This window comes from Rhynchophorus ferrugineus, unplaced genomic scaffold, assembly GCF_030347505.1.
Source record: "Rhynchophorus ferrugineus isolate W39M unplaced genomic scaffold, kcgeb_rfMv2 rfM2, whole genome shotgun sequence".
Classification (NCBI taxonomy): domain Eukaryota; kingdom Metazoa; phylum Arthropoda; class Insecta; order Coleoptera; family Curculionidae; genus Rhynchophorus; species Rhynchophorus ferrugineus.
Window position 1 is genome coordinate 68,737,591 of NW_027472581.1, and position 20,785 is coordinate 68,758,375.

The following is a 20,785-nucleotide window of genomic DNA, read 5'->3' on the forward strand; positions in this document are numbered from 1 at the left end:
TCAGTGTCGATGTGGACGGTTCTCCTAGACTAGCTCATGACTTTTTGCGTTTGGTATTGTTGTAGTAGATGCACTTTTCATCGCTGGTCTCAATATATTACAGAAAACTCTTCAATTTTGCGTGAAGGAATGAAGTACCGATGATGAAACAGTTCCAGATGGTATTTATATTGGTAATGTCAAACATCTGGAAAGTTGATTTATAAACTAGGCAGCCATCTAAGAGTTTGAGATATTGAGCTTTTTCAATTAGTCATTGTCCTCGGATTTATTCCCTCCTCCAGGCTTTATTCTTTATTGTTGACATCAAAATCACTACTACGAGTTTGACGGAGCATCATTACCATACGTTTTAAAAGTGTTTGATGGGTTTTCCAACAGATGTTTTCAATTAAAATAACAAAACAAATGAATGTCGAGAAAGAAATGTTGAGCTTTCCGTTTAGTATGAAATAACATGTAGAGAAAGTGACCATCGAATTTCAAAGATGTTACTTTGGATTTTCATCAATAGACATTGCTGATCAAAATACAAGCAAACACCTAATATTATGAAAAATTATAATGTATAACCCGTCCAATAAAACATCAAATGCACGTTGTAAATGTCCTCAAATATATTTTCAATTGCAGCAAAAATTTAAAAAAAGTTCGTTTTGAAGTCGGGGCAGATTTTTCCTTCTCATTTTATCCTAGTTAATAAGAGATAGAGTGTTATCTAAAGCATCGAAACATATAATCAGAATCTGATTCATTCTATAAAATTCGATTTTGGGTTGAAACTGGTGGATCATATTGCTATATCTCTGAAAAATTCTTCAAAACATTAGTGATAGAATTAGAAGATATTAAATATTAGTGATATTAAATAGATGTTATAAACCATCAAACGTTTTTAACCGAAAATCAAATTTAATATGGCAACATTGCGATGTGATTTTGGATAGGCTATACACAATTTTTCAACCATGTATTATTGAATTTTGCAAAATAAATCCTCCGAAATTTATTCACTATAGTTTTATATATTGATAAAATTTGGTATGTAAAATATTTGGGCGGCAAAAGGTAAATATTTACGCTCCAGACTAAATAAAATGGTTTCGTATAATGGTCAGTGACTTTTCGATTTTTAAATATTCAACGGCAAAACGCCGACGATTTACAGCGATCCGACCGACACAGACCCTTTTTGTGTACGGCGAATTTGTTTTACCGTTTCGCTGTCCTCTTCTTCCTTTTTTTTTTCGTCGGTTTGGAAGTCGGATTCATTTCGTGTAATTTCGCGTGGAGGCAATAAACCGAACACGAATTACGACCAAACGTATCCTGCAGGTTGATTGATGGTTATAAAATTTGCATGACGGATTTTTTTCTCGTCTTTCGCCGTGTGATTGGACACTTGAAGTTTTCCATTGTGGCTTGATGAAATTGCGATGTTTTCTTTTTGTTATTTCCTTTTATCGGTAAAATAATTGAATTTTATTTCAGTTTATGCATTGTATAGAGTTTCTAGTATAGGGTGAAGTCCACACTGAATATTTGACATGTTACATTGCTAGTTTTCTGAAATTATCAGAAATGAAAGAGAAAAAAAAAAGGATTTAGACAATTATAAAGATTTTTTAAAAAAAATTTAGTCTCCTCTTTACCAGGGAGGGTTTGCCAAGCCGGCAATATTAATTTTATTTGAACATTTCATTTACATAAGTATTTTTTTTTATGTTAGAGTTAAAATAAACCAAAAGTCTTTAGTTTTATTTTCATTTTTTTTAGTCATATTTGATTTGTATAGTTAATTGAAATTCTGTAGGCCAGGAAATATAAATTAATTTTAACAAATAAATAATCCTTATTATTCGCGGGCTTCGTTGGCGCAGTGGTCAAGGCGACAGGACGGCTGTCCAACTATTGTGATAGTCACGGGTCCAAATCCTGATGAGGCATGGATGTATTTATGTTTGTAATTGTAATTGTAAATGTCGTTCGGCAACAGTGGAAAATCCGACAAGGAATAACCATTTCAGTCACGCCAGTAACCAGGCTGGGTAAGACTGGATATCTTCTAGGATGGTCTCTACGTTAATCACTGGCCAGTTGGTAGGCTTCATGCTGAGGACCGTGGTTCGGAGCCCATTTTAAACAGTAGGTCCAGTTCAGATAAACCCTTGTTGGTAAAAAGGAGACTTTAAATATAACAAAAGTATTATATATAATTTATTTTAAGATTATAGTACATTTAATGCATGAAGAACTTAAATTACACACAGCCACAATAATGTGAAGATATAGTTCAATGTAGGGGATCTTGGAAGCTTAATACATTTAATTAATATATCCAACTAATTTGTTTTACTTTCATTAAAGGGCATATTTACCCTTTTATATTTAGTTTTTGTTTCTTTTATTGTTGTGTTTCCATCTTACGTTTCCCTGTCGAGCAATTTTGTTATCAATGCTCCTTATTTCCTTTTGTTACTCCCTGTATACATTTTTCTTGATAAAAATCCATTAATTTCTTCTATATCTTCTGATTTACTGAATTTATCCTCCCTAAAGCGTTTGCTGTATCATCTGTAAGAGAGTTTGTATCTATTTTTTCCTCATATATTCTAACCAAATACTTATGTATATTGTGAAAAATTATACAAATATATATGAGCACATACCTTACACACTCTATAACTCTATAATACGATTTCCTACCTTTATCCTATATTAGTTATATACTTACCTTTAGTTTTCATCACTCTGACTTGGCAATTGTCAGCATTGCAGCTTTCACTTATTGAGTAACAATTCAAGTCAATCACTAAATTGTTAGGAAGACTATCAGCTATCTAATCTATAGTGTCAGATCTATTTCTGAAAAGGCAAATTACATAAAATATAACATAACATTTCAATGTTATTTGCCGAGTGACAATTTTAAATAGTTCACCCTTCAACATGGTATCTTTAAAACATAATTTATATTTTGCAAACCATTCACTAGTTATATCTTTTGTCATGACATTATACACTGTCCATAAAAATAACTGATGAATCTTCCTAGTTTTTAACAATTGATATTGAAACCAGAGAAAAAACATGTTTTGGTTCATTTCTTCACGGCAGTAACAAGCAAAATATTTCCAATCCAAAAAGGTAAAAAAATCCTGCTTCCAGCATGAGAAATGATATATATGTAATGAATTATTAAAAAATATAACGGATAAAACCTAATAAAATATTGTTATAACTTTTACCATTTCCTTTCTTTCTTTTGTCTTAATACCCTTTTTTATTTATTGATATTTTATTATCTAATGTTCCTTTTTAATAAATAAAATTAATTAATCATGAAATTTAGAAATGGCATTAAGCCTACCGGCTGGCGAGTGACTAACTTATAAATCATTCCGGAAAACATCCGGTCATACCGCGCCTGGTTACTGGCGTGACTAGGACGTTATTCTTTGTCGGGTTTTACAGAGTGACCATTGCGCTAACCGAGCTTGCTATAATATATTGACAGTATATTGTAACAGAAATACAGCATGAAACAAATAATTAAACAGACGAAAATTGATGGAAAAATTCAACACAGTAATATTATCGATTTGTAAGAATAAGAAGTAGTAACTTTATTATCTCATATACTCATATGAAAGATATTCCTAATAATAAAGACAGCCCTCCTGTTTAACATTACCCACTATGACAAATAATAAGTTTCGATAATAAAATTCAGTGAATTGTTATACCTACTACATCTCACCTTTAACTTTGCTTATTTCTAGAAAAATTGGTCCCTTTTTTATGATAATTTTTCAATTATACTTGTAAATATTTTAAAATTATTGCCTTATTCAAGTAACTATAGTCTTCAATTATTCCAAAAGCATTTTAGTTTTGATTGCCTATGGATTGTTTTGGCTGAAGACCGAGAGCAATTCCGAGATTCTTTTCTTAAACGTTTTAGTTTGACGGAATTACCTTGGTCAACTAGGATTTTTCTATTTTTGACGTTTACAGGAGATCAACACGTACAGATCGCTACCTTTAAGCCTTCACACTAATTTCGAAAATTATACGCCCTGAATTCCTTCAGTTATATTCCAGAACCGGATTCCTTAGAGATTGAATATCAACTTGGACGTTCTTTCTAAAAACCCATCCTTCTTGTGTTTTAATTATTCAATGGACTATGAAAGGTCAGGATCCTTATCGCTTCAATACGATACTCAGTCCTGCTTAAACTTACTTAGGTAGGATAAGTTAATTAAGAGAGCTTCAGTATCCTACATAATCAGAAAGCCGTTGATTCAGATATGAACCATAGCCTGAGTCTCAAGTTTAAAAATTCAATCCGATATTTAAAAATAGCTGGTAATAGTTGTAGGAATAGAGTCTCACAGGGCATACATATAATTGAAAGGAAGACATTTTCAAGGAATAACCATGACCAGACTGGGTAAGACTGATTCGTAAAATAAAGACATTAAAATATAATTAAAAAAATACTGCAAAAAAGCGATATAAACCTCTTCCTAACGAAAAGCAATTTGCTCGTGGTGGTGTCGGGCGTAAGAAAATAAAATTTTAATATCCAAGGAATATCGTATTACATTGAATATAACATTGATATATTTGTGAAATGTTTACAAGTTTTTTCAGTTTAAATAGGGCGAGTAAAGTAGGAAGGTACAAAGCAGACAAAACTGGTTTTGATATTTGTATTTTATTCTTCAGTATTTGGCGAAAGGTAACAGTGAAGTGTTCAGTGTATTTTAATTATTTATATTTTAATGTGTAAGTATTATACAAATTTTTATTTTATTATTTTATTTATAATAAGAATATGGCTAATAATAGGAGAGTTATTATTTTGAACTAACGGTTATTCAATTAAATTATCTTTATATAACTTTGATAACATTATTATATTATATAATTAATATTTAACATAAAATTGAACTAATTTAACATATATTTATGTTATATACGTACTAAACTTTGTCATCAGTAAACAAACTATTAGCTGAGCTATAGATATTTGTAGCAACGCAGTTATGCTGTCCGTTTCTTTTAGCAAAAATGATTAGAATTTCTCCTTTGGAGGTTGTACATCTTCGGAATAATCTGGTGTTTGCAAGCTCCCGTTTATTTTATTGTACTATTTTACTTTGATAGAATAATGTTACGAGATCTGATTTGGTTTCTCAAAAATCCTTTCGAGATTTCAATAAATTCCTCAATTCTGTTATATAATATATCAAGGATTCTAAACGACAGTAAAAACCTATACAAGTTTCGATTGGCTAGAACTGCATATGCGCATTTGTTCTAATCTAGCCTGACAATTTTCAGAACTACGCACCCTTTTCTACACAGGATACCCCTACAAAGGATATATTTTTATGTAAAATAATACGGAGACAGAACATATTTGAAGATTATAGGGAAGATAAGAATGAAATATGGTCATGTTTGTATACCTTTTCTGTCTATTTATTATTATACTTATATACTTATTGTTATACAGGTATTAACGAAGTATCATAAATTTTCAGCATAGTGTAAATATAAGATGTACTTAATAGAAAGTTGTTGGAATAAATTGATAGGATAGGATTGGAAGCTTTGTGATTTGTTATTTATTTCGGTTAATATAACTCTTCGGAGCAGATAAATAATATCGAAATATTACATCATTTAACGAATTTTATTGCAGTAAATGGGATAAAATAAACAATGAAAATGTAATCTAAGCAATACACATTTAGAGACATACACATAAACATATATATAAATAAGCACTATATTATTACAATTGTATATATTATTATAATTATAAAGTTAGAAACACCATATGTTATTAATAATTTCGATTTAACATTCTTGATTGACTGATTTCGAATCTGTAAATATGTTGCCTATTCTATTATCGATGCCATTTTCCTTATTTGCTCCTGCTTCTCACTGTGTGTTTTTTTTTTGGTATGATTTTTCTAATTTCTTGTCTTACAAATTAACCAATTTCTTCTCTCCCCGAGCCCTAGCTTCATTATCTGTAAAAGAATTAGGTGCCAATTATCTTCTCATACATATATACCAAATGCTCATGCTTGCACAGAGTATTCTGTATCGTATACTCTGGACAGCTACAGACATACCTATACACTCAAATCTTACACACTCTACTACACAAAGTTTTAAAACTATTCTCGCAGATTTGATTGATATTTACATTGTATATTGTGTTGTAATATTTGACTTCAAATTTGCCTGAATTTTGTTCAAATGTATGTATTTTATACTTACTTTTTGTATGTTCTGCTCTCTTCTGGGCCCTAATAATTATACGACCCTGATAGATACTAGCGTTTGGTCCTTCAATGTTCAAAATCCTTTTCCAAATTATCAAATCTACCAGATCATTAAACGAATCTAATAGTTTTTGACCTGACACCCTAGTATTCCTTCTTAGTGTATTTGTTTTTAACACATTGTTCAAAGATTCTATTGCCATATTTGTATTGTTTCGAAATATCTTTGAAATATCTGTAAAATCAGAAAGATATAAGTAAAATTAGAAAAAGACAGAAAACTTTGGTATGTTAGAAGTTGATTTGTTGTTGAGAAAACATGATGATATTTTATTCTTACGTTTATTATAATCTTCTAGTAAGTACGGTTTCAATATTATTTAACATAAAAATGTTAAATATATGACTTGTCTCGATATAAGAGCCAGTATAGAAAGGAGGAAGAAAAGTTAGTAGAGGGCGCTGTGACTTGTATCGTGTGGGTATAAATTATCAAGGATCAAAATAGGATTTCTCTTTTGTTCCAAGGCCATAAGTGGTGTATTAATTCCGTCCCGTCCCGAATCATAAGTGATTCGTAAAAAGTATATATCCTTTGTTCCTTAACAATAAACAAAATTACTGTTATAAAATGATAATATTTTACTAATAATTCATACCTTTTACACTTATTTTCGTATTAGCTGCCGCTAATTTTGCCTATTAAAAAATTATATTACCACAACAAAATATAAATACAAAGTTAACCTAAAAATGGCTTCTAACCACAATGGTAAACAACACAACTGTAGTTGTGAAAAGTTTCAGGTTAGATTAGATCAAGTGCACATGTGCAGTTCTAGCCAATCGAAACTTGTATAGGCATGGATATATAGGTTTTTTACTGTCGTTCTTCTTGAACGGATTAGGATTCTTGTTTTAATAGTCGCAGTGTAACGTGACGCTATGGTAATATCCCATGGTATGGCATAATCCCGCCCTAATACGGCTATAATTTTATGTTTGTGATTGCCTTTAACGTAGAAAAGATTACCCCATCGAAAATTCTAATTGGTTTTACCAGTAACTAGCCAGTGTTTATTTTTGAAACATTCCTATTTTTCAACATTAAATAATATTAAGAATTCAAATATATGTTGCCATGTCTTTGTCAGACAAAGAAGATGAATTTAAAATATTGGAGAAAATATAAAGGAATCCTAAGAAGTTTATGGTGGTAGTAATATTCTCGAACGAGTGAAATACATTCTAATAACTCGAATTAAAGTTGACTAAAATATTAATATATCTCGTGTTTGTCAAGGTCAATGCAAGGTCAAGTGATACATTTGTTGTCCTTTGGTACTTTTTATGGCCTCTTACATTGTATAATTAGGTCGATCATAATAAAATATAAAATAGAAATAAATAAGATAAAAAATATTAAGTTTGCGATTGACTTTTCTTTAGATTACAGTATGCGTGGGAATTTTAATTTAGAACGTAAAAGCACAGTACTAAATATAAAAGAAAACCAATATTAATTGTAATACACACATTTTAGACATTCCTCTTTTTCCAGTTTTAAATTTTGTTGGGAATTCCAGTATAAGTTGCTCCTTTTGCCTTTTTTGTTTGTCGGACAACAAAAATTAATTTAAAATAGTAGAGAAAAACAAAAAATTCTAAGATTACATAGTAGTAATGATATTTTTGCAGCAATTAAATAAATTTTAATAACGCGACTTATAGTTTACTTTAAAATTCAATATACCTTGTGTTTTTCAAGTTCGAGGTGAGGTCGAGTGATACAACTGGGGTTGTTTGACACTCTTTGATAGCCTCTTCCTTTGAAGAATTAGATCGAGTATCAACTTCAATCTTATGTTTGACTTGAACTTTTCTTCGAAGTCCAGTATGTGTAGAAATTTTAATTTATAATATAAAAAGAACAATACTGAATTAAAAAAAAAACAATAGTAAACACATTTTAGGCATTGCTTTTTTTCAGCTTTAAATAATATTAATCATTCCAATATATGTTGCTCCTTTTGTCAATTTTTTTGTCAGACAAAGAAAATTAATTAAAAATACCGGAGAGAAACAAAAAATCCTAAGCAGTATATGGTAGTAGTAATATTCTTGAACGAATGAAATAAATTCTAATAACTTGAATTAAAAGTTCACTTTAACATATTAATATATCTCGTGTTTGTCGAGAAATTACGAATTCTCAATAAGACATACATTGACGTACGGCTTGTACTTGTTTTTCAATTTAGAACGTCGTTCGTTTCATCTTCCATACAAACAGAAGCGAATGCTAATTTAAAATTTCGACAAAAACTCCGTACGCTTTTACAAAGACTATGTCTACTGTTTTATTCCTTTTATTATGTTTATTAAAGGAGACGACATAGACTGGATATTGTCGAGATAAAATGCAACTACCGTTGTCTAGAAAATATTCCATGGTCTAGAGGATTTGTTTTTGCCTTATTTTATTCATGTAAATTAAATTTCATTTAAAATATAACTATATACTTAATGCCTTTAATAATATCAGATAATATTTTCGTATCAAAATTTGATTGAGTTATTAAACTTTTAAAACAAATCTTAACAAAACTTATTGGACTTTATTATTACAATTATGTTATTAAAAATTAAATTAAGTATAATACTAGGTTACGAGTATAAGTTTCTATAGGATTATTATAAAAAAATGTTAGAAATATCAGTACCAGTCATATGTGTAGAAACTTATTACATTTATTATTGCAATTAAAATAAGATAATTTATATTTTTTAATAATATTGTATGTAACAAGATTACTAATTTTAATATATTAAATATCTCTTGTTGTATATATAATTTTGTAATTGTAATTTGAAAAAACATGTTAAAACATTAAAGATATAACCGAATCATTCATTTCCATGAATTTAATTTTTCTATATTCTATATTCTATTCTCTTTCTATGTATATATATATATATATATATATATATATATATATATATATATATATATATATATAATATGTTTAACAAAAATATTGAACCGACTTCAAAAAATAAATAAGTAATTCACTAAAAATTTAAAAATAATCAAACTTAGGCATATAACACAAAAATTTTTTTAAATAAAATAGGTAGATAATAATAGTTGTAATAACTAAATAAAAATAAACAAAAACCTTATTTAACCTATCATTTTTCAATATTTTATATTCTACTATATACGCACAATAGATACCTAAACCTATTTATCTATCTATATATTTATCTATTTACAATAATATTAATAAATCTAAATTAATATAACAGTTTGGGTTCATTTGGGATAATTCACTATTGTCTGCATAATGGCGAATATGGTGAAATATACAGCCAATATGTGTGTTTTAAATATAATAATGATTAAATTATTATAATTAGTGATCGGTCAATGATCGAAATACGGCCATAATTCATTCAAGCTATTCATGTTTTCTTTGTAAATTTCTCGTGATGATTCATAATCAAATCAAAATAATTGATTAAATAGATTATATCACTAATAAGTTCAAAATATACAAATGATAATTGTGAAAATAATTAAGTTTATAGAAATCATGATTATAAAGTAAATTACTAAAACAGCAGTTGAAAACATATTAGAAGAATAAAACTATTAAAAAATAGTACCATATAGTAAAGCTAATATACATTTAAAACAATTTTTAAATTATTTAGTATATAAAGCACGTGTCAAATAACATTACTTTCTTTCTCCAATATTTCGTCCATAAAAACAATTAAGAAATCCTCATCCTTTAGTACATCATACTTAACCTCGAACACACAATAAAAACAATCAAGATATCATCCGTTTTTAACAAAATGATAACTTATTGGCCTATATTCTTAAATAAAAATGAATTGTTTTTTCCTTAATTTTTCCAGTTCTCTGTATCTCTTATTAAGATTTAGTATTCATACTGTCTAATAGTATGAATAGTAGGACATATTATAATATTGTCAATAATTGGCCCATTCTTGTTCCAAAACATTCTCCAATTGCTTCATCGATGCTAGAGATGGAAATTTACTCCTCACTCTCTGCTCTATCCTCAATAACGGTTTAATTATGTTGAGATATGACGCTTGTGCTGGCCAAGGAAGATGATATTCTGATTCTCAAACCAATACTAAATTATTTAGGCTGAATTATTACTGTGTGGCTACATTATGATTTTGGAATAAGGCAGTGTTTGGCACTAATATATTAGTCATAGTAACAACGTGATCATTGAGAATATCGAGATTTTGATTTACAGTAACTCGACCAGTGTGAATGAGAGAATGAATATCACAATATTGCCGCCTAAATCATAAGGTAGCAGGCCGTCCGAATCGTATGCTTCTTTTGGAGTTGCCTATACAAACAATGAAACAACGTAAACGATAATTTATCGAACAATATTATCTTCTTCCTATTATCAAAAGTCCAGGTTTAATGAGCGTTGCACTATTTCTTTCGCAGCTTAGCATTAGCTTCCATCGTAAAGGAAGCAGTATGTTCACAATATGCAACAAGATGTACTATATTTCATGATGTCCATATTATTTTGTCTATCTATCTATGTATATGTAATAAGTCTATGCCTTTTATGTAGAATAATTTGTCTTTTTGCGTTCTTTCCATTGCATTTAAACGGATCCAAAATTCCGTTTGATATCTTTACGTTAACGTGTCAAATATCTCATGCAGTTTTACTTTAATATTTTACAAAACCATTTTTGTGGGATCGCTCTTATATTTTCCAGTAATTTCTTAACAGCTGTCGGTTTAGCATGACTAGGACTTTCTAGTGCAAATTAAACATAAAATCCATATAATTAAACATATAATCAATAATATTTTATATCATTGGTAGTGCAGCCTCTTATCAAATAATTTAGAAATAATGCAGAAATAAATAATGGTTTTACTAACAATGGTGTAATCTTTTTATCAGACCAAAAAATAATTAAGCGATGTAGTAATATTATAAAGAATTATACTTATTTCCTTATTTACTGGAAAACATCAGACAAGAACGGTCTTAAGATTCTATCTAACAATTAGTATAATTTTTTCAAGCATCTTCGAGGAGACTGAAACAATTTAATCTCCACTTTGTGATTTGTCGAATTTCCATTTACTAATTATTTCAATTTTTCTTCCTCGGGAATTATTTCATTACCTTCTCCCTTCAAAATCTTAATCCGCGCTGTCCACTTGACTTGAAAAACCTTCTCGACAAATAGGACGATATTAAAAAAATTCGCTTTTTCTCTCCGAGCATCGTTTTTAATTTAAACGATTTTTTACGAGAAATCCAAATTAAAAACATACAGCGGAGAGGGCCGTATTATGAATATATTTCGGTAGATGCAATACCACCGCCACATCGCTGTACGAATTAATTTTAATTCTAATTTTCGTCCTAAGACTCTTACGTTTTTTTTTGTGTTTGTAGGGCTCCTTTGTATATTTTTTCCGGACCTCTCCTGGAAGGGAAAAGGCATAAAATCGCTTAATGCAAATCTCTTTTAATCTTCTTTAAAGCAAACAAGCCGTAATAAAATTTTTAGGGTGTATTCTAAATTATATCTTCAAAATAATACGTTGTTTTAAATTAATTTTCCAGTATTTCTGCAGGATATAAACTGAAAACACAAACGTTCTCATTTGTTATAAAGTTCAAAATAAATTTTACAATTATTGCCTTGAAATATTTTAATAATTAGTCTCTGTAAAATGAGTTTCATGTGAATGTTGGTTAAACTTGGTCGACACACTGGTCCGGGCGATAGGTTGGTTCTTTTACTGCTGTGATAGGCAGCGGTTCTTGTCGGTTTGTGATTGCTTTATTTTTGCCTGTATTCTGATGTTTTTTTCACTTAAAAAACATCATGTTAGACAAAAATCAAAACACATTAGAAACAAAATAAAACAACTGTACTGGTTAGTCGGAAGACACTCTCAACTTGATCTAATATCAAACAGATTGATTTATCAGACAATCATAAAGCCATTTTCGACCTTTGGGGAAAAGGGACCTATGGCCTAAAAAAAATTCTTCGATTAATTACCAGTGCCTATAGCTACGTAACCAACTGCACGATGACCTAGAAATTAAACGGATTTGCGAAGTTATCCAAGATTTCGTTATCCAAGTTATCCAACTACCGGACAACGCGCAGGATATCAGAATATTGAAGCGAATCAAACCATATGAACTTATATATAGATTACCTTTAGTGTAAACTATAGCTTAAGTTATTATAATTTGATAATTGAGGAATACATATTGATGTATTTATCTCGCACTCGTCTTGGTTGTGAATTAATCCAAGTACAAATGAAACGTAGTAATAAATCAATTTTTAATTAAGATTGTACTAAACATATCTAATAAAGACGTTATCAAAAAAAACTTTAAAAATGATTATTGGGACAAAGTGGTACAATATACAATATTTTCCTATCTTTCTGGCATTTGGCGATACTATGTCGAAAAAACTACGTTTGTTTGACAATGACCCAATAATCGATTCATTTTCGTATTACTTCAGTATTTCCAAAGAACGTGCCAACTAAGCAATGCTGCATCGATCAGAATAAGTGATCAGAAGGCCCTAGATCTGGTGAGTCCACTGGGTGTATAACTTCACATTCGCGCCGTAAGAGTAACTTTTAAAACAATGTGTAGAAGAGCGTTATCATGTAAGAGGATGACTTTGTGCCTGTTATTCGATATTGCGAATTTTTTGGATCTTTACAATTACAATACATGTACACTTATAGAAACAATCGATTCATCAATATTTGTTCAAATAATGAGTTTTTTGGCAGTCTGAGCTGAGTTTTCATCCAGTAGGTTTACCAATTCATTGTCTTCGAAATTTTTATTCTTTCAGGCTTTTTGTCATGGTTGAAATTGTTTATATGTTGTTGGTAGCGACCACTAGTAGCTGTGTCTATTATTGTACTACTATTAACGTGGTTTATAACGAACTGTTGAAACTTGGTTCATCACACCACTCTGGCCCCACCAAACACAGAGCATTGTCTTGCGACCAAAACGATTTGGCCTTGGAGTCGATCGGTCGCCTTCACCAGTTGGTTACCATGATATCTTGCGCTTATAAATGACAGAAATGGCTCTCAATTGAACCTTTGAAGCTGCACTTTATATACGATTTTTCGGTTTTCCATTTGATTATCAATGAATTGATGTGGCACTCATCTTCTCATCTTCCCAATCGTTTTTTGGGCCACATTTGGTGATTCTGTCAATTATATTTGAGCTTGGGTTGGGTCCTCATGCAATAATTCTTGCAGTTTCTTTTTTTCGTTTCGTTTTCTTTTTTCTTCTTTTAACTTTTCGGTCTAGCAGAACACTCCTCGTCCATGACATTGAAATCATGATTTTTGAATTTTCCAAACTACACTCCTCACATGTTTTTAAGGTTAGACAATGGTCACTGTAAGTTTCTAACAGCAAACGATGACTTTCAGCTTCTTTTCCTTTTCCTTTTGGCAAAATGAACATAGATGTAGAGAACTTCGTAATATATCTAAATGTAATATCGATTGTAGGTAATTGATTTTTCATATCTGCCACTCGTTGTAGACTTTCTCGGTAGATCATGTACCCAAATCATTGAAATCGCAACTTTTGTCAATGTAAAATGATATTCAACAACTGCATCTGTTATTTTTTTATTTAAAATTCTTATTATTCTTGATTTTATTATTCTATTACTAAATATTCTTTTGTATCATGGGAATAAAATATATGTGGAAAAATATGAAATATAATAGATGTGGAGTGCGTATTTAAAACCATCCTTTGAAAGTATTAATGTATTGTTTTTAAGCTAATTAATTAATTAATTAATTAATTTTGTTGCGTTTATTAATATATTTAATTTATTTTTACTTTTTGTATATTTCTTGAAAGTGTATGGTAAGTGTAAAGTGTAAGCCTTTAGCTACCCATATATTAAGATTTAGCAATGCATTTTTTCTTTTTGCCCTTTGAAGTTTTATTGACACATTTCATCCACTAAAACAAGCAATACCTAATTATAATTTTTCCTATAATAGTGTTTTATCCAACGTGGTCTGCGCAATTGGCTATAATAAAAAATGTTATCATTTGGTAGTAAAAAACAACATTTCAATTCAAATAATCTCACAATTTCTTCCTTAAAAAGACATAGTTGAATAGTTGAATCTCTTGATCTCCTTGGTGTTCCCTATGGTACCATATAGTACGGTCCTTGCCTAGTCGAAGTTAAGGTGTGGAATTTTTCATTATCATATAATCAAATTAGAAACACAAATTTTCCATTTCAATTTTAAAATCTTTCCAACCCTTTTCTGCTCCCATAAAACCTTACAAGGGATTTCTTTCAGTTTATCATTGTTGGCTTTTAAAAACTATTTTTGGCTTAGAGCAGGATACTATCCATTGGAATCTTCACACCCTGGAACGGTCACAATTTTACATTATACATATAGCTTTTACCGTAAGTGCTGAAAAAATGGCGTAATAAAACAAGCTGTTAGTCTCTTAAAAACCTACTTTCTACAAAACATTATATAGCCGGTTCAATAAAACAGTGAACTCACGTTATATATATTAATGGCGTCAAAACATTAAACTGCTACCGCATCAACTTTGTGTTTTAGTTGATTTTGGCTTAATAACAAAATTTTAATATAATAAAATAATGAAATAAGAATAATGTTATAAAATATAACGTATTTTAATATTATAGTACATCTAATACATATATTATGTCGTTCAAAGCAAGGAAAGCGTTAAAACAACGTTTGCCGTTTATAACTTGTAGTTATTATCTATGTATATACCTGTATATATTATCTATCTATATATCTATTACTAATGCTTTGAAGAATATAGTAAACGTTTAACAACAAATTTGGTAGGCTGATTCTGTTACGTGTTCGAACATATCAAACAGCATTATATCTTTTTTAACTAGAATAAAATGAGAAGGAAAATATTGTCTGATATTAAAACGAATTTACAAATTGCGATAGGTAATATATTCGACATCGTGATGACGTGAGTTCAATGTCACTTTGAATAGATTATATTTTAATACAATAACTTTCTAACAAGCAGTAATTTATTGGTAAAAGCTACAAAATCAGTTGTAAACAACTAAAATCAATTCATAAAATCAAACTAATGTCACCAAAGATATTCGGCTAAATTTTAGACCAAAATATAGGAGAAAAAGTTAAATCTCTCAGTTACGCGCAATATTCTAATAATATAATATATAGGTAAATATATGTAACGTAAATGAAATGAGAAATAAAGTATTTATAACATATTATTTCAAGCACATCCAATCAGCTACAAGGAACCTCCAACTTCATCTCAACAAAATTAATTTGTGAGACGAGTGAGACAAAATCTACTTACTTGATGCTCACCTTGTGAAAATGTTCTTATGTTAAGTATTTGGGAATTTATCTGAAACGACGCTTAAATTGGAAGAAACATATAATAATAATAAAGCGTAAATAACTTGGTGGGCTTAAACTGAACCAGATATATTGGGAGTGCTCGTAGGTTGTAAATCCAAATTATCTTTGGAAAGTAAGATAATGTATTGTAAGATATAAGTCAATTCTTAGGCCAATATTAAAGTATGGTATCGAACTGTAAGGTAGTACCAGTAAATCCAATATAGCCATTCTTCATAAGTTCCAAAATAAAGTGCTACGTACCATCGTTGACATTAATATAGAATAGTAATTAAACTACTTATTATACTAGTTTTCAAATTTATACAAGACTAACTTCTACATGCCATCGTATAACATAAATACATAAATCTCATCAAATACTTATTGCACATTGTACACATTGTGGAATGCTAAGAGAGTAATAAAAATGTATTATTTTGATAAATTTAACAGCATATTACCATATTTTTGTACATCCAGTTAACTAAATATATAACATGATCGGTGAAAGTAAAAAGTGAAATACCTATACCAGTTTTTGCTTCTATAAACATCTGATTATGGTAGCTACACTAAACAATCCCTTATAATAGAGATGTTAGTTCTTAATTTAGTACATCGTTACCATTATGACACGTCTGTTGTTTGGAATTACCTATACATTAAGCATTTGCCTATAAAGTTTATGTACCGGCATTCAGTCCGTTCATTTGATATTGCCCATAAAAAGATGCAAGATCTATTCGCGTACACACCTATATTTTATGGATAATATAAAGAGAATTAACTAGAGCAGAAATTTTGAAACAAACAATGATCGCTTTATGCCTATACATATAAACTTGGCCTTAAAAGCGAGTCGGTGCAGGGGCGTGTGGGTGTTAACGTGATTTATTTCCAACGTAAACTTTTACATGGCACCCATAAAGAAAACGCCATATAAATAACGCTCTAATCTTCTATCCCTTCGAGATGATATAAATTATTTTTTCGGTTTATTATGATTTTCAATATGGGCACGGTTTGAAGTTCACGTCAGCGACGGTGTATCGGTGCGGGGCGAAAGGGCGGCCAGTTGGGGGAGCGTTTGGGTCTGGCGACAGGGTTAAGTAAAATATACGGAGCCATCTAGACAAGCATGAAATTAGAAAATGTCACGGATAAGGAGCCGTATGGGAAATCTAATGAGCTTTATGCATAATAAATCACGATGAATTATTCTTTTTATTTATGTTTAGTTAATTAGATTTAAATAATTGATTTAGGGGATATTCTAACTCAGAAATTTAAAAAATGGATTTTTTTTCAGATTATTGAAATCTTATCCCCTAAAGCGGGCGCATGTAACCTAAAAGACCTATAGGATTATACAACGTGATGCAAAAGACCCGCTACCATTAACGCAATTGCCTCTATGTGGCTATAATGAAACGATTATTTTTATAAATATTGTCACTATTTCTGTTCGTTCTTGTGGCGCATATTTATCCATAAGAAAATTTATGTGTCAACACAACACAATGGTTAAAACGAAACTGAGCTAAATATCAAAATGGTAGCGGGACTTTTTCCCCTCCTTATATTAGATTATTTAAAAGAGATTTTTAGAGAAAAAATTATTTTTTATATTTTAAAATCTCCTATTTATCAACGAGGGTTTACCTAGATTGGATCTACTGTTTAACATGGGCTCCAAAATATCGTCCATGCCGAGGATAAGCTTACCGACTGGCAAGTGATCAATTTAGAAATCATCCCAGAAAACATCCGGTCTTACCCGCCAGGCCAGGCGTAAACGTAACACTTCTTTGGATTAAAGACCTAGATTAGGAACAACAAATAATCTAAGGTGCCTTTATAACTTATAATTTATAACAAAAAATATAATTATAAAATCAGTTGGCTTCGAGAGATGAAATAATTAAAATAACGATAAAATGATCGTCTAGTTTTCTTCAGAATCGATATCTTCGCCACGATAACATTCATTGCAAATAAAGGTACTGTGACTTCAACAACTATTTCTATGACATGATGTGCATCTAGTCTGCCTCCTTTTTTTTGTTGAGCATATTTTGCACCTTCTTCTGCATGTTGTGATGGAACTAGTACTCGATTCATTACTAGTATCCTCAACATCCACATTATTGTCAGGCTCGCCTTCTGGTGGTAAATGGACGCTAAACTTGTTGACAGATAATGCATGAGGGATTCTCTTCTAACATAATATGTATATATTTTATGCTGACGACTTAAGAATTGATGGCTTGGTCCCTCACCTCTCCGCTTCTTTTACCATAACACCACCGGCTTGTATATATTCTACAGCGCGTGCGTGATGCTAGAGATGGTGCACTAGACACCGCGGCTCTATAGACCTAGCTCTACCCTGCCTGGACTTTATATGTAAAATGTTACATGCAGGATCATTTATGATTAGTCATTCACAATAAAGTAAATAATTCTAAATTCCTTGTCTATGTAATAAATACCCACTCGCCTATTTGATTTGACTTAAATGAGTCATTGCTATATGCAACCAGTTGTAGTTTGTAATTCAGAACATCAGTCAGTAACATTCAACATACTTTAAGAACGTGACATATCTTAATATTTACTTATTCAGAGATTACTATAGTACACTGAATTATTTTTTAACCGATATATTGTTATAAAATTATTTTTGTTATGAATTAATATTTATTTTCATATTCCTAACTTTAACATCGTAAATATCTGCACATAAACAAAGTGAGTCGAAGTATATAAATGAACGTAAAGTATTAAAGCAACTAGGTGTCCACTATCTATTTATCCAGAGGCATTTTGTCCTTCTGGTCGCATTACCCTTTATCGGCGTCATTTTCCCACTAACTGTCCAGACATACTCATTGTACGCCGGCTCGAATATGAAAATTGGTCTTTGTTCTAACGTTTATGAAGACACTAAATCGTTGATATTAAAATAGTTTTGTAATATAAACTTAATAAACGTTGCGATCAGACCAAAGTTATTTTCATAATATGATCGATACACGAAACGTTTGAATGGAGCTCGGCATTAAAAAAGTTGTCTTTTCATGAAAAAAAACTTTTAATATTTCCTACGTACATACGTGTTATAGATTTTTTGTGTTATTTACTTTATCTTTTTTATGTATGTAGTCGCAGTTCCTTTAAGTATATATAAGTTATCAAACATTTAGGACTTAAAACAAAACTTTTAATTTACTTGAAATCTAGTGTTTTGTGTTAAATGAAAGAACTGTGGCGAACTGGTGGAACGACTATACAGACAATTCTGCCGAACCAATTCTATTTTTCGACTTCCGAAAACCGACTTCAAGAATTAAATTTCGAACAAAATAAATATAATTTGTTGCTTGGCTCGGAGTTCAAAGTGGTCAGTTGGTAGTAGTTAAAATAATATTTTAGTTTATTTGTATTTGGTTATTACAATGATTATTATGTACATATTTTATTTTAAAATTTTTTTTTTGTGTTAAAATTCTAAGTTTTAGGTTTTGATTATTTTTTACTTTTTAGTAAGGTGTTCCTTACTTATTTTTTGAAGTTGGTTCAATTTTTTATGTAGAAATTATAATTTAAACTAATCCCTTCGCTTTTGGCCAACAACCAGGATCATATCAATCGTGCCATATAACATATATCTAGTTTCTCATTTACAAAATTAAGCCAATTTATGCATTTTTCCATAGTTTGTACTTCAGTACCTTTCGCATTACTTTTATATTTGTTTATTGTACTTTATGTTACGTGCTACAATAATATCTTTTATCGATAACAACTCAATTGAAAAGTCCCCGTCCTGACACATAGACGGCGCTACTAGAATTAAATCCATATGTTTTTATTTAGCCCTAACCCTCAAAAGATGCATGTATAAATTTGACAGCTGTCCGATCATTACTTTATGAATTATAGTATTTCGATTAAAGCAACTTTTGTTATTGTGAAAAAATGGATAAAAAGGAATTTCACGTGTTGATAAAATATTGTTTTTTGAAGGAAAAAAATACAGTTGAAGCAAAAACTTGGCTGGATGCCGAATTTCCGGACACTGCCCCAGGAATATCAACCATCAAGGATTGGTATGTTAAGTTTAGACGTGCTGTGATGAGCACCGAAGACGGTGAACGCAGTGGACGCCCAAAAGAGGTTGTTACCGACGAAAACACTTAAAAAATCCACAAAATGATTTTGAATGAACGTAAATTGAAATTGAATGAAATAGCAAACACTCTAAAGATATCAACTTAACGTGTACATTATATCATTCATGAATATTTGGGTATGAGACAGCTCTGTTCAAAGTGGGTGCCACGCGAGCTCACTTTGACCAAAAACAACGACAAATTGATGATTCGGAGCAGTTTTAAGATGATAAAGCGTACTAAACCCGAGTATTTGCGTCGATATGTGACAATGGATAAAACATGGCTCCATCATTTCACTCCGAAGTCAATCGACAGTCATCCGAGTGGACTGCACACGACGAACACAACGCAACGCAACAGTCGGTCAGCAAGGTTATGTCGTCTGTATTTTGGGATGAGCTTTTTTTTATTATTATTTAATTAATATATTGTTACTAGTCGTTCCCTTCTAACCTACAATTTGTCTTTATGATAACTTAAATCTAGGTATATAACTAGGAGGTCCCATTGGCCCTATCTCAGCCTCTGGTGAAATAATGTTTATACATGTCACTGCTGAATATTTTAATATATGCACATCACTACACAAGATCAGATAGTTTGATTCATTTGAGTCTGTGTCCTGTTCTGGTGGTTTCCAATAGTTGTAATATTTTCCTCATTTGGGATGCGCATGGGATAATTCTTGTTGACTACCTTGAAAAAGGAAGGACCATCAACAGCGACTAATACATTGAGTTATTGGACCGTTTGAAGGACGAAATCGCCATAAA

At 30.5% G+C, this 20,785-nt stretch overlaps 1 protein-coding gene across 4 annotated transcripts in view; it reads left to right on the forward strand.

The window, feature by feature from the left end:
- The first annotated feature begins 4,681 nt into the window (after nt 1-4,681).
- Nucleotides 4,682-20,785, forward strand: part of LOC143191292 (uncharacterized) — a 149,143-nt gene continuing 133,039 nt past the window's right edge. For all 4 annotated transcript variants that reach the window (XR_013004460.1, XM_076396213.1, XM_076396214.1 and 1 more), the window contains exon 1: nt 4,682-4,794. The gene's annotated coding sequence lies outside the window, so the exon portion shown is untranslated. The remainder of the gene's footprint in view (nt 4,795-20,785) is intronic.